Source organism: Eschrichtius robustus, chromosome 13 (genome assembly GCF_028021215.1).
Source record: "Eschrichtius robustus isolate mEscRob2 chromosome 13, mEscRob2.pri, whole genome shotgun sequence".
Classification (NCBI taxonomy): Eukaryota; Metazoa; Chordata; class Mammalia; order Artiodactyla; family Eschrichtiidae; genus Eschrichtius; species Eschrichtius robustus.
The window spans coordinates 51,156,184-51,171,256 of record NC_090836.1 but is presented as its reverse complement, the minus strand read 5'-3'; positions in this window follow the sequence as shown (position 1 = coordinate 51,171,256).

The following is a 15,073-nucleotide window of genomic DNA, read 5'->3' as shown; positions in this document are numbered from 1 at the left end:
GCACAGAGAGAGAATTTCTATAAAATGGTGTCTATATATTTTTTTATATTTTTATGTGAAGAAGGATGAAATCAGAACACACTTTATTGAGCCAGACCTGCCTGGATTTGAATTCTGGCTCTGCCTCTTACTAGTTGTGTGACCTTGGGAAGTGACTTCTCCTTTTGTGCCTCAGTTTATTTATCTGTAAAATACAAATAATAGTATTTACCTCATATATTACATGAGTTTTTGTAAGCAAACACTTGAAACAGTGCTTGGCTTAGAAGCATATATATATATATATATATATGTGTGTGTGTGTGTGTGTGTGTGTGTGTGTGTTATATGTGTTATTATATATGTGTTTATATATATATGTGTTATTATATATATGCTAATGTACATTTTATATGTGTGTGTGTGTGTATACATAAACACACACACACATATATATAATGTACATTAGCATATATATATAATGTATATGTATATTAGCTGTCCAAGTACAGGTATAGAAAAAGGCATGATAATTGGATTCATCCAAGTTGGTTGCTATGGTTGGTGTGAGGATGTTTGGGTTTTAGATGATCCTAGAGAAGGTCAAAGTGGCAAGGAAATGAAGTCTATTGACAAGTGGTAGTAGTGAAAGACCATGACATTTAAACTGAATAGGAAGGGAGGTGAACACACAATGGGATGTTTTTGGAAAGGAAGAAGATTGAGGCCCCAGTGGGCTAGAGAATTAGATAGGGTTGATGAACAGGTAGAGAAATTAGCTGACAAAGCAAGTTGGAAAACTTAAATTTTTAGTCAGAAGGGGGATATTGGCCTTAATGATGTTGGAAGCAATGTAACCGAGCAGGACCTTATGGGGCCTTCCAGAGACAGATCCCTCCCACCATGTCCGCACCCTGTCTGTCATTTGTAGAAAACCTGTAGTCTCCCAGGCCTCCCCTGAGTCACAAAAGCCTGGCTTAAGAATTAGTGATTGATTACTGTAGCTTTGTAGTATAGTCTGAAGTCAGGGAGCCTGATTCCTCCAGCTCCATTTTTCGTTCTCAAGATTGCTTTGGCTATTTGGGGTCTTTTGTGTTTCCATACAAATTGTGAAATTTTTTGTTCTAGTTCTGTGAAAAATGCCAGTGGTAGTTTGATAGGGATTGCATTGAATCTGTAGATTGCTTTGGGTAGTACAGTCATTTTAACAATGTTGATTCTTCCAATCCAAGAACATGGTATATCTCTCCATCTACTTGTATCATCTTTAATTTCTTTCATCAGTGTGTTATAATTTTCTGCATACAGGTCTTTTGTCTCTTTAGGTAGGTTTATTCCTAGATATTTTATTCTTTTTGTTGCAATGGTAAACGGGAGTGTTTTCTTAATTTCACTTTCAGATTTTTCATCATTAGTGTATAGGAATGCAAGAGATTTCTGTGCATTAATTTTGTATCCTGCTAGTGGGAAGCAGCCGCATAGCACAGGGAGATCAGCTCGGTGCTTTGTGACCACCTAGAAGGGTGGGATAGGGAGGGTGGGAGGGAGGGAGACGCAAGAGGGAAGAGATATGGGAACATATGTATATGTATAACTGATTCACTTTGTTATAAAGCAGAAACTAACACACCATTGTAAAGCAATTATACTCCAATAAAGATGTTAAAAAAAAAAAGAATTAGTGATTGAAAGGACATGAACATGTAGTGACAAAAGTAGCAGTTGGGCCAGGAGAACTGGTAAAAATTGAAACAGTAAATCAGCCATATGGTAGCCACAGAATCTTTAGTTCCTCCTTGAACTATCTAGATAACAGTGCCTGATGCATATTTTCTGAGTTGTTTTACAGATGCTAAAACCCCCACCAAATGGAAGAAGTTAACTACATGATGGCCACGAGCACATAGCCCCCGGACGTACCGGAGCCTGAGGATTGATAATATTAACCCCTGTGACACCACCCTGTTACCTCACCATCAACCAAGCAGAGAACTGTGCATAAGCTCAACTCCCCTCCCTCATCTTGCCTTGAAAAATGCTTTCCTAAAACCCACTGGGGAGTTTGGGTGTTTTTTGAGCATTAGTTGGCCCGGACTCCTTGTCTGGCACCTTATAATAAATGCTGCACTTTCCTTTACCACACCCAGTGTCAGTAGATGGGCTTTACTACACACAGGTGTGCAGACCCAAGTTTGGTTCTATAACAATAAAGCTATCTGGGGTGCATCCAAGGTCCATGTGACTAAAGAAAAGTGATGGAGAAGGTACCTGGACATGAAGAAGTATCTTAGTTAAAACTCTCCAAGTAACTCAAGCAAAACAATAAAGAAAATTTGTGAGATATTATATGTATACGGATAGTTCATGGAACAAACCCAAGGGTGGCCTGGAACTAAGCCATGCTGTAAAAGTAAGTATAAAATATTAATAATTCAAGTGATATTCTGTATCTTTTTTGCTTCTGCTTTATGTATCTGCTTCAATATTCTCTCTCTACACTAGATTTCACTGCTTGACATGTACATGAACAAATGAGGCCACTTCTCAGGTCCAGAGTTTGTTTTCTCTGTTCAGTTGACCAGTCCAATTCTATATTCTTGGGAGAGAGAATCTGATTTGCACAATTCTGGTCTAATATCTTTCCTAATCTAATCAACTGTGTCTAAGAAATGTGTTACGTACTCTTAACCTGACTTCCTGAGGTCATCCCTGCAGACTAGGGTCGGTTCCCAGGGTAAGGGGATCAAGATAAGAGTAGAGGTCTGTGGAAATGTCTGTTGGAGGCTTCGGGAAAGTGAGATGCCAGGATGGCGGATGGGGTATCCAGTTTCCCCAGGATGATGGCAGGTTTTGAAGGAGAGAGAGATTGTGAGCTAGGTGCCCAGTTTGTCACTGAATAAGTTCTCCAGGATAGTACTTTGGAGGTTAACATAACATGAATGTAGTCCAATTGTAAATTCTTGGGACAGAGAATCTAATTGGCACAGCTGTGGTCAAGCACCTTTCCTAATCTAATCAACTATGTCTAATCAACAGTGTCATTCACTCATTCTTATCAGTAAGTATCTATTCAGCACTTAACAAGGGCTGAGCATTGCTACTGTCATTAAGGATAGAAGACTAGTAATGGAAACTGGCAAAGACTGAAAGCTTTGGAGGTTCCAATCTTTGCTCCACTGTTTTCTAGTTGTTTAGCCTTGAACAAATCATTTTTTCCCCCGGAGACTGCTTTCCCTTTTGAGGAATGGAGAAAACAATTTTATCTCTGACTTTTAAGAATGAAATGCTTCACCAGAGGTCTGGGTACTTAGCATGGAAGCAGATGTAGAAAGAACTCCTAAAATGGCAACATGCTAATAAATCAATGAGTCAAATTGTTTGAGGGTGACAGACCAATAAATGAACAATGAAGAGGTTACTATAGACTTGTGCACAGCAGAGATTTGTGGCACAGAGGTGAGAGAGATTTGGGAAGGAGGGACCTGGGAAAGCTTCCAGGAGATTCTATGCCTGAGTAGAGTTTTGAGGGATATGCTGGAGTTAGCTTTATGAAAAGAGAGAAAAACTTTCAAAGGTCCAGAGATATGGAACCATATGCCTCATTTGCACGACTCTAATTGGTAGAATAGGACTGCAGCAACAGGTTTATATGTATTTTTTTTGTTGGAGGGGCAGGAGAAGAGGCTGGGAAAGAGGGATGGGTGTTACAGGTTGTGAGTAGCCTTGTGGCTTAAGCTGGTATTTAATGTTATCGTGAAAATTTAGGACCACACATGGTCTTTGGCACAGGGACAGTAGAAGCCATATTATTACACACTGGATGGACACGGTGAGGTGGGCCTATGCTTAGCTGGCCTTGTTACCATATCTAGTTCACAAGATCACAGCGAAATAAGTAGCAAAGTACTGGAGAGTTCAGCGTGTGAGAACTCAAGATATAGACACATTATATATTCTCCTAGGACTGGTGATGAAATATACCCACAGTGTGGGCCAAGTGACCCGATAATCCTCGTGGTGGGGGTAGATGTGATGCTTAGGCCAGTGATAAGCAGAAACTGAATCTAACATGTGCATTCCACCTGCAATCGTGTCTTCTAACCAGGAGGGTGTGCCCAGGGCGTGTAAGAAGAGGCACTCTGCGGGGAGGGCTGCCTCAGCTTTAGGGAGCATGGCTGGATGCGTTGATGGTGTCAAACTGCACAGCCAGTCTTCACAATGAAGCAGCCTCAAACTGGGAAAGCAGAGAGGCTGGAACAGTTGCTACTCCATGAATTTTTGCCGAATGAATATCATATTTCATTCAAAGTCTTTCAGAAATATTTCAAGGGGCAATACATGAAAAACTTTCAAGAGGTTTCTTTTCTCCTTCATAAGCAAAGTTTCTTAATGATTAAAATCTGGGCACGTTAGAGGCTTTTCTATGGAAACCAGAAGACAGGTGAACCTTATTTTAGGCAATAAATGTGACTGGGGAAACCTGTATAGCAATATATTTTAGCACAGAGTGTACTATATAAGAAATAATTATTTATAGGAAGTGAAATCTTTCATTGATAGTTTTCCTAAAACAAACTATTCCTTAATTAATTTGCCTTTCTTGCAGCTACAGAGACTGTAGATATGGAAAAATATATGTGTCTTAAAATCTTGTGAGAGATAGATTGATGATTTTGTCTCTCCCGTTTTCTGGGGTCCTCCTTTTCCCCTGTACCTCTGAAATTTGGTTTTAACTCAGAATCAGGTCTTTTATGTTCTCTACCTGATTGCATTCAGTCAAGTCACATACTACATATACCTTTGAAGAGAAGAAAGTTCCATTTTCTGATTGTCTGGGGGCACTTAGAATTTAATCTTAAAAGTGCTGCTTACTAGTTCCTTGATTTCTCTCTGGGGCTCTAAAAAGACCTAAATATAGAGAGATGTTTGGAGTTTTGGGTTTTTTTTTTTTTTGAGCACTTGAAAGTGTCCTCGAATTTGAAAGTAATGATTAGCAACTTTTAAACTATTTTTCTCCTAAGCCTTAAATTCTTATTTACAAAGCCCAGTTTAGTTTTGTCCCCAAAGTATTGTGATTTGGGGGAAATCTTTTCTCATTCTCTCATATACCAAAGCTATTTTAAAAGAAGGGGTCTAAACTGTTCCTTTTTTTTTTTTCATTTTTGATTCATGCTGCCTGATATCTTCTTCCTCTCCTCCTTTTCTCCCTTTTATGGTCTCTGGCTCCCCCCCAAATCATATCTGGAACAAGATTATTATATTCAGTGATCTCCTTTCATGACATTTTCTTGTCGGTGGCTTCAGTGGAAGTTAGGCATGCAGAGCTGTGATATACCACCGCCCAGCACCGAGTGATTTAATACATTCACACATCTTGAAGAGCAAGGCTATTAGATGAATGGAAAGGTATCTGCGAATGAGAATAGTTGGGTCACTCACTAACCACTGCTGGAGGGGGAAGTTGGCTGCCAAGTTAAATGAATGGAGCTTGCTTAGGGAGATGAACAGTTTTTGGAAATCAGGTAGAATGTCGTTGTACTTGCTGCTGTGTTTGCACACAGTATAAAATACTACATCCTGTATGGAGAGGATTGACTGAGTCATCGTTCTTAATGTGAGGGCTCTGTGTACAGCACAGAGCAAAGGAAATGTTAAGTGAGGGGGTAATAAGAAGAAACTGACTTTGCTCCTTAGGGATTCTGAGATAGCAAAGCAGGGGAAAAAAACACAGAAAATGATGAATTTGCATAGGAAAATATATGTCCTAACACTAAAATATTTGATTCATTTTTTTCCTAAAAACTCATTCACTGAGCTTAAATAAATGAACTCACAGAGCTCACTGAGCTTAACCTTTTTTTTAAAGATTTTTTTTGATGTGGACCAATTTTTTAAAGTCTTTATTGAATTTGTTACAATATTGCTTCTGTTTTATGTTTTTTTTTTTTTTTTTTTTGGCCGCAAGGCATGTGGGATCTTAGCTCCCTGACCAGGGATGGAACCCACACCCCTGCATTAGAAGGCGAAGTCTTAATCATTGGACTGTCAGGGAAGCCCTGAGAGTTAACCTTTTAAAGTCGAACATCCTTGGTCTTAGGACGATCACTTATGGTTTTGTCTTAAATTTGAGGCAGAATGATCTTCAATGTCAGTGACATTTGTCTCTGAGGAATATCTTGCATTTGGCCCCAGGTAAGGAACACCTTCTTTCCTATGGAGATTTTGGACCACTCAAAGAAACTTTAGTCCTTTTTTGTAGGGTATTTTGAGTCAGAACTCGGTGCTTTTCTCGTAGTGGTTCCAGGATTGCCCCTTTGTGTCCCTGAATAACTGTCTCAGCTTTCTTATAACACTCTCTCAACATGTAGTCAGTCCAGGTATCAACTGTGTCAGTCACTTGTGTACTTTGGAATATACATTTCTGAGTACTACTCTAGACCCATGAGTTAGAAGTACTGGCAAGTGGAGACTAGGAACCTACAGTATTACAAGCACCCTGGGGGCTTCTTATGTACCCTAAAGTCTTGAAGCATTCGTCGAAAAATGAGGGGGAAAACACACATTTATGAGCACCTATATGTGACAAGTGTGTCACTTTTCCATGTGCTTTTTGTATATTGGCTCTTTAGTCTTTATATGTGGTATAAATCAGTCATTATTATTTCACAGGTGAAAACGTGATTCAGCTCTCTTTCCCAAGCTCGCAAAGCAAGGAATTGCAGTACTTTAGGGCAAAACCAGGTTTATAATAGTCCAGCTTCTAAAGCCTATGGTCTTTCCCTTAAAGCACTGATCTCTTCATCATCAAGGGTGAGCTATGTCCCTGGAACTTTCTCAGGCTGCACTGCCATCCAGCTCTCTGCGATAAAGATAAATACACCCTCATCTTGGCATTACCTGCTCCTAAGTCAAAGCACCTCCTTTAGGGGCATTGCCAGGTGTCTCCTCTATCTCCTTCATAGATAGTTCAAGCTAAAAACGAACGCAGGATGATGTTACAACAGTGATTCACATGAACGCTGCTCTGCCAGTCCGTCCATGTGATTGCTTTGTGCCATTATAGCGAATAGCGAGACACTACATTGACCTGTTGACTCCCTATGTGTTTCAGTTCGTAAGATTTGATTCTCTGGTTTCAGGTTTCAGATGGTTAAACCCTGTGATGACTAACTTTACTCTGGAGGTTCAATCCGGTTTACAGACTCAGACACTGCCTCTTGATAAAACGGTTTTCATTCATACAGGGTACTCACACACCAAGCTACAGTTGATTAAATATGACATTTGAGGTCTGGCTTTTAAATCATTGCATATCAAACTCTTGGTCAGAACATAATTCCCTTTCATAAAAATATTTGGGAAATTATACTTGGATGATATTATTTGACTTACACTGTTGCTCTGAGAACTACTGCAACTCTGAAATTTTATTAGCAAAAAGGTGGAAGGATTGAAAGAAGACATACATTAAGCTGCTGAATGGTTAAGTGTATTAAGTATCTCAACTAAGCCGTGTTGCAAGTCATGAACCTTTGACCTAGCCTTTCAAATCCCTTTCTCCTTATCTGTATCCTTCTCTTACTGATGATGTCACCGACTGCTGGGGGACCATCAAACACGTGATTAAAAAAGGGATTCTAATTTCTAAGTATGGCTTAAATCCATTCTCTCCTCTCCAACCCCTCAATCTTAGTGCATATCTTCATATTTTCTTCTTGTCCTTTTGTCATAATCTTTAAACTGACCTTACTTTGGACTTGATATCTTTAATTTATCATACATATTTCTAAAGTGACAACCTTACCTTCCTGATTCACTGTTTATAATCCTTTAACGACTTCCAGTGCCTATGCCTCACCATCCCCCTCTCTCACTCTACCATCATTGTCTTCAATGATTTTCATAGTCTTCTAACTGGTCAGGATCAGCTCTAGCCTCATTCCAGACCTTACATCATACTGAAGCTAGTGTGATATTTTGAAATCTGATCATGTCAGTGCTTGCTTAAAACATATTAATGCTTATAAGAGCAACACAAAGCTCCTTCTATGGACTCCAGGTCAGACATGATCTGGTACTGCCCCAGTATCTATACTCGTTTCATGCCACATAGCCTCTTGTTCTTTGCTCTCCCAGAATGGCTACCTTCTTCCAATGATTCTTTCCCACCACACTCCATTTTATCACACGATCTTTGCTCATGCTGTTTTCTCTTCCTACTAGTCAAGTTAATTTTTACTCCTCCTGAAATATCTTTTATCCTCCCTAGCTGACCAGAAATTCCTCTGGCTGGGAAATTAGCTCCAAGTGGCCATCGGAATTTCTCAGTAGTCTTTCAGTAGCCGAGTTAGTCCTGTGTTAGCAGTTTCATGAGCTCAAGGCTTCCCTGAATCTTCTGGCTTTTGACCCAGTCTTTAGGTCTTGAGCTTAGTCAAGAAGCTCACACTCAGTGACCCATCTATATCTGCTCTTTAGATCCTGAGGGGTGTTCATCATTTTATCATTCATTCTTACTCTTTTATGGAGAGAGGCTAAGTAAACATGTGAATTGACACTAAAGCTATATATTATATATGTATAATTATATAATTGTGAAATAGTGAATATATACGCATATATACTGAAATAGTTGTGAAACGGTGAGCACACACACACACACAATTCCATTATTTCCATAAGGCTGAGGACTTGTCCCTCTGCACCTACTAAACAGCCACATTAAAACACATTGATTCGTCACTAATTCCCCTCCACCTCCTGCTCCTTCTTCTAATTATCTCTTATTTGCCAAACACAGTGATAAATGTTTCACATACATTGCCTTATATAACAACATTCTGATTAGCCCTGCTTTACAGACAACTTTGAGCAGGCAGAGGGTTAAATAATGCACCTAAGATCACAAGGTAGTTAAGTTGCAACCCAGATACAAACTCAGGTTATTTAACTCAAGAGCCACTCAAATACCAGGTTCTTGCTCTTCGAAGTTGGTTCCCTAGACCAGCAGCAGCAGTATCAACCAGGAGTTTGTTAGATATGCAGAATCTCAGTCCTACTCCAGACCTACGGGAATGGAATCTCAAATGTAAGAAGATCCTATAGTTAGTCACATGCACTTTAAAGTCTGAGATGTACCGCAACATGCTGTATAACTTCTTAATTTTACAGGGAAATCAACTTCTTATTTTCACATTTGTCTCTGAAGAATATTATCTTGATTTGATAGTCAAATGTTTGTTTCCTTTCATTCACTGTTCTAAAATTTAGGGAAAATAGAGCTATTAAGTTCTCTTTGGACAATTTGACGGTTGTATTTTTAGTTATTGCTTACATCATTTTAAATGCCTGAGAGATCATAATTCAATGTATCTGAAATAACTTAACCTGCTAACACAGAACTTCTTGGGAGATAAATATTTGGGATATGTTTTGGGAGTGGGAATTTGGGGAAATCAATGACTGTAAATTGTTTTTCAACTAAGATGTTTGACATGAAAACAAGATTAAGCTGTAAGAATCCTGTTCTGGCCTGAAGTGATGTTTTAATGAAATAAAAATTTATTTTTGTTTGATATTATGTTTGGGTGTGGAGGGCATTTTCTTAAAGAGAAAGCAAATAGGAGGCTGAAGGCATGGGGTTGTTGAGTGTGAGGGAAGTGGAAGCACCGGGGTCCTCTGCAAAGTCATGTAATATCTTCCAGCAAGGAAATGCTTGGCAGCCTGACATCATGAGGGTGGCTTTAAAAGGGAAGAGCATTCTTTATAGTTTGGGGTGCTTTCTGGGTAGTTAAACCTTGACTTTGTTTTTCCCTTTGGAGTTGAAGCTGTATCATCCAGGACCTTTACTTGCCTTTGCTTGTGTTTGCATATGTTCGAAGTCAGGTGCTTCTGTAATGGTAGTAATTCACTTGGAGACTAAATGAGGATCATCTGTGCTGTGGTTTGGGCCTATAACCTCATCTTTAAGCCTGGGAAGTTTGGGCAGGGATTTTGGTTCTGCCATGTACTGCTGTGTCACCTTGGGCTATTCAGTTAACTTCTATGAACCTCAATTTCTACATAGGAAAATAAGAATAACAGTGACTGTCAGTCAACGTTGTTATGAAGATACATGAGGATACATAGGCAGTGCTCAGCATGCTGTCTGTCAAGTGGTTAGTACTCCAAAGTCAAATTACTTTACCGTAAGAACTTTGTTTCTTATTTTGCTGGCCATGCATGGAAAAAAATTGTAATTTATATGTATATATAATGTATGTGTGTATGTACACACACACACACACATACATACACTCACACATACATCCACACAGTGTATATATATATATAGTGAAAGCCTTCTAAGTGTTTGGTTTATTACACTGGAGAACCTTACTGTGGTGCAGTTTTCTGTTTTTAAGGGAACCACATTCTCTACCCATGATTTATTCTGGAAGGGAGGTGGTCTGGCCCACACAAAAGCATGGGTTTTCAAGTGGATGGAGCCCCTCCTTCATTTAGCGCACTGTAGTTTCTGTTATGAAGTTGCTAGCTTCTTGGAGGGCAGCTTCCTATGTACACAACCACAGATTAAGAACTCCCATAGGAACTGAGATTCCACACTAAACAATTACACATGTCCCTAAAATATATGAAGCAGAACTTCTTGAGTTCAAAGTTTTATAAGACAAAACACCTTTATACACAATTTCTATTCACTCCCACTATCCACTGCCCTAAACTGAGCTAAGTTTAGGAAGTCTTTGAAGTATACCTTGTGTTGATTGTTGTTGCCACTCTTCTTACTCTCACACTAGACACAGACTTAGCTGAATACTTCAACTTTTGATGTAACTAAAGTTGTCCTGCTCTCTATCTGCCTCTAGAAATGAAAATGGGAAGAATCTAACAACTGCCGAACACCTTGCTGATAGACTAGTTCTACTTTAGTGTGAATGAGTTTAAAATGGTCAGCTTTGACATTTTTGGTAAAGTTTGTCTTTCATTTTTTGTTGTGAAATAAATGTCTTGTTTCTTTTTAAGAAAAATGCAAGATTTAGCAAGCAGATAAGGTGAATTTTTTTCCCAGAATTTAAATGGGAGTTTCCTAAATAATATAGGATATTCCATACTGGAATAATATGCCCTATGAACTTCTTATTCCACCGTGGTATATTCCTCCTTCCCTCAGGAAGCTGAATTGGGCTCCCCTGGCCACAGGGCCTTTGCACAGGATGATACTGGGCCCTGCAGGCTCACAAGAAGGCCAGCTTCTTCAAATCCCTGCTTTTCTTCAAAGCCTACTTTGCCTTTCCCCTTTGCTCTCTCTCATCTTCACCCTTTTCCTTAGCATTTCTTTAACTTGCCACTGTTCAAGTTTGTATTTCATCTTAAACATATAAGACACCATTTTAACTGATATTTAATATAATTGTCCTGCCTTCCTAATGAAATATCACGAAGTATCTATATATTGAAATTTTATATTTATTGCCATTCGTTAAGTCATTATTATGTGTCAGGCACTACATATTTTACATGTGTTTTCTCACTTAACTCAGTGAAGTAAGTATCATTCATCATCCTCATTTTAGTTGAGGAATTTGAAGTACAGAGAGGTAAAAAAATTTCCTAGGCAAATGGGATCCAATGATGAAAAGGCAAATTTAGTTTGTTGCCTTGGTAAATAATTTAATGGGAGAAAAAGGCAACTCAACAATAATCTTCAATATGGCATGATGGGAGTTTTTCTTTGTTAGAGAAGCACATACAAAGAATAGGCATCTAAGCAAGACTTGGGAGAGGTTGAGTGGATGCTTTCCCAAGTAAGTTTAAGCTGCAACCTGTAATCAATGGATGTTAGCCAGCAAGGGCAAAGGGTAGATTAGAGCAGAGGTTAAAGAGAGTATTGCTTTGTAGCAAGTGAAAGGAATTCAATATGATAAGCCTATGTGTTTCAAGGGGGAAATGAATATGAAGGGTCCTATGAGCCACTGATAAACTGAATTATATACCAAGGATAATGAGGACACATTGCAGGGCTTAAACCATGGAGAATGGTATGATTAAATTGTCTTTCAGAAGGATGAGTCTAATAGTTCTGAAAAGAATAATAGAGGGAGAAGATTGCAGATAAGAAAACTAGTTAGGAGGCTGCTTCAGGAACAGAAGTGAGAGAGGATGGTGCCTGAACTTAAGTAATATTAATGATGGAGAGAAATGGAGGGACTTAAGAGATATTTTAAAAATAGAAATGCATGACTGGAGCCCTAATCTGAAGAAGAGCATAGACTATTTATTAAGAGTATGTGACCTGCGGACATATTTTTGGGGATCAAAGTCCACCTCCACCCCTTAAGAGCTTTGTGGCCTTGGTTGAATCACCAAATGTTCTAAACCTCAGTTTCCTCATTTGTAAAATGTGTTGTGGTAAGGTTCCCCAAGGCTAACCCACGTAAAGCTCCTAGAATAGTACAGAACAATAGTCATCCCTTAAAATATATTAGCTAGCACTTTTTGTCCTATAATCTAGCCCTCTGACATAAAAGTTAATTCATTCACCAAGCTTATAATCAGTGCCGACTATGCCCAGGGTTTCATTCACTCTTTGGACTTGAATTTTCTCATCTGTAAAATGACTGCCTTGGAGAAGTTCTCTAGGTTGCTTCCAGCTGAAATCTGGTTGGACTAATGTTCATTAGCACTGAGACTACCATGCTGATTAAGCTGCAATTAAGGGAAAAGTGACTCGCTTCAGTAACCAGGCCTCTTGTGTGTCCTTTGTCAATCCTTTTCCGTAGAGGGAAGCAGGGAGCAGGAATGTAATTGGTTCCACAACTCTGAGTGACCCCCTATTAAACTGCAGAGCAGGAGGATTTACTCTAGAGCATTTAATGGCTTAGCAAGAATGTGCCACAGGATAACCAAGTTTACCTGGGCTAGCCCAAATTTACTTTCTGAGATGTTATTACAGTACTCTGAACAAAGTGGTGCAAGTGGAAGACGGAACGTGAGAAGCATAACCAGTCTTTGCGTTGGTGCCAGAGCCTCATAGGAGGAATAAAAAGGCAGGTCTCCGAGGGCTGGGGATCATTAGTGCAAGCAGGGCTGGGGATCATTAGTGCAAGCAGACTGGTAGGGTTGGGAAACTTTTGAGTGTTAAAGGTGTTTAAATGAATTTGCTGCTGAGTTGGATAATGCCAGCTGTAGCTTTAGTGTATTAAACATGGTGTCTCTTGCTCTCCAGAGGCTGGGAAAAAGATGCTTAAAAGGTAAAAACTTTGCAAGATGTAATATTGGCTCTCATGTGATGAGCACTTACTATATAACACATTTTGGTGCTTCATATTTATGTTGACTCATAGTCCTTATATCAACCCTGCAAGGTAAAAGTATTATACCTGATTTTCAGGTGAGTAAACTGAGGTTCAGGGAGCTTATGTAATTTACCAAGCGCATGTGGCTAGTTTGTGGTGGAACACAAGATCCATGCTCCAGAGGATATTCTTCCAAAGCACTCGGTCTTTCCACTACTATGCATTTTGTTTAAATCACTGATATTATTTTAATTAACTATTTTGTTTTTACTGATGATGAGAGTAATGTATAATTATTTTGGGAGGAAAACACAAATATATCTGTGAAAAACAAATCACTTGATCATCCCAATACTCTATTTAATTACTGATAATATTTGGATGCACTACTTTCTAGGTCACATGCTTTCTTTTTAAAATAAAAAAAAAATGTATTGAGGTATGACTGACTTGTAGAAATCTGTATGTATTTAAGGTATGCAGCTCCACGAGTTTGGGGATAAGTATATACATGTGAAACCATCACTGCTATCAATGCCATAAACATATTCATCACCTCCCATTTATTTCCACTCACCCCCTTTATTATTATCCTATTTATGTATTTATTTAGTGGTAAGAGCACTTACCATAGACCTATTCTCTTAGCAAATTTTAAGTATATAATACAATTAGCTATAGGCATTATGCTATATAGTGGATATCCAGAACTATTTATCTTGCGTAACTGAAACTTTGTATCCTTTGCCCATCACTTCTCCGTTTGCCCAACCCCCTCCAACCCCAAGCCCAGTCCCTGGCAGCCACCATTCAACTCTCTGCTTCTGTGAGTTTAAATATTTTATATTCCATATATAGGTGAGATAATACAGTATTTGTCTTTCTGTTTCTGGCTTATTTCACTTAGCATAATGTCTCCAGATCCATCCAAGTTGTAGCAATTTTTTATGTAGAGATATTTTAAGTGTTTTATTTTTTTTGTTCACTTCTTCCATTATATTTAAGAATAGAAATCCTCTAATAAAAAAATAATAAGTACACCCATTTTCTGCTAGATTTTCTTCTAGCTATATCCTGAATTACTCTTTTTAAAAAGGGGGTGAATTAGAAAAGATCAGAATGAATTGGATGGGTGATATTTTTCTTAGCAGAATGGTGCTCAGAAGTTATTTCTTTCTGCCTCAAACAATGGAGAACATGAGAGTCTAGAAACTGGCAGAAATCTAAGTATCAAGGGTGATGGGGAAGATGTGATGGTGAAGATGAAGTAGTAATGGTAGAGGAAGTTGTGACCACCTGCAGAGCCCAGGAGAAGAAGACAGGAACAGTGAGCTTACTGGTCCAGGACCAGGGCAGAATTCCCCTTGTCTCAGGGGTGTGACCTGGCACATCACTAACAGCCCTGAGAGGCCCAGCAAATCTGAGATTGCACCCAAAGAAAACTCAGTCCTGGGAAACAGCACAAAAAACACACAAGGGTTGGTTACTAGAGAAGAGAAATAGTGAACCTTTTGCAAATGAATTCAGGATGACAAAAAATAAGACTTGTTTTCCTGAATAGACACAGAGAAGTGCCTTTCTCTTTTTGTTACATTAATACGCATATATGCTAATGCAAAGAGCCCCAAATAGGGAGAAGTTAGAAGTAACAGTAATAGAATGCTAACAGGGCTGTAAGGAGACATCTTCATCCATTAAAACCAAGGACTTATGAGAACTACCATTATCAGCATAATTTTTGAGATTATTTTTATTAGCATCAAAGACAGTCAGTCCAAACTAGACAGTTGGGCTTCAAG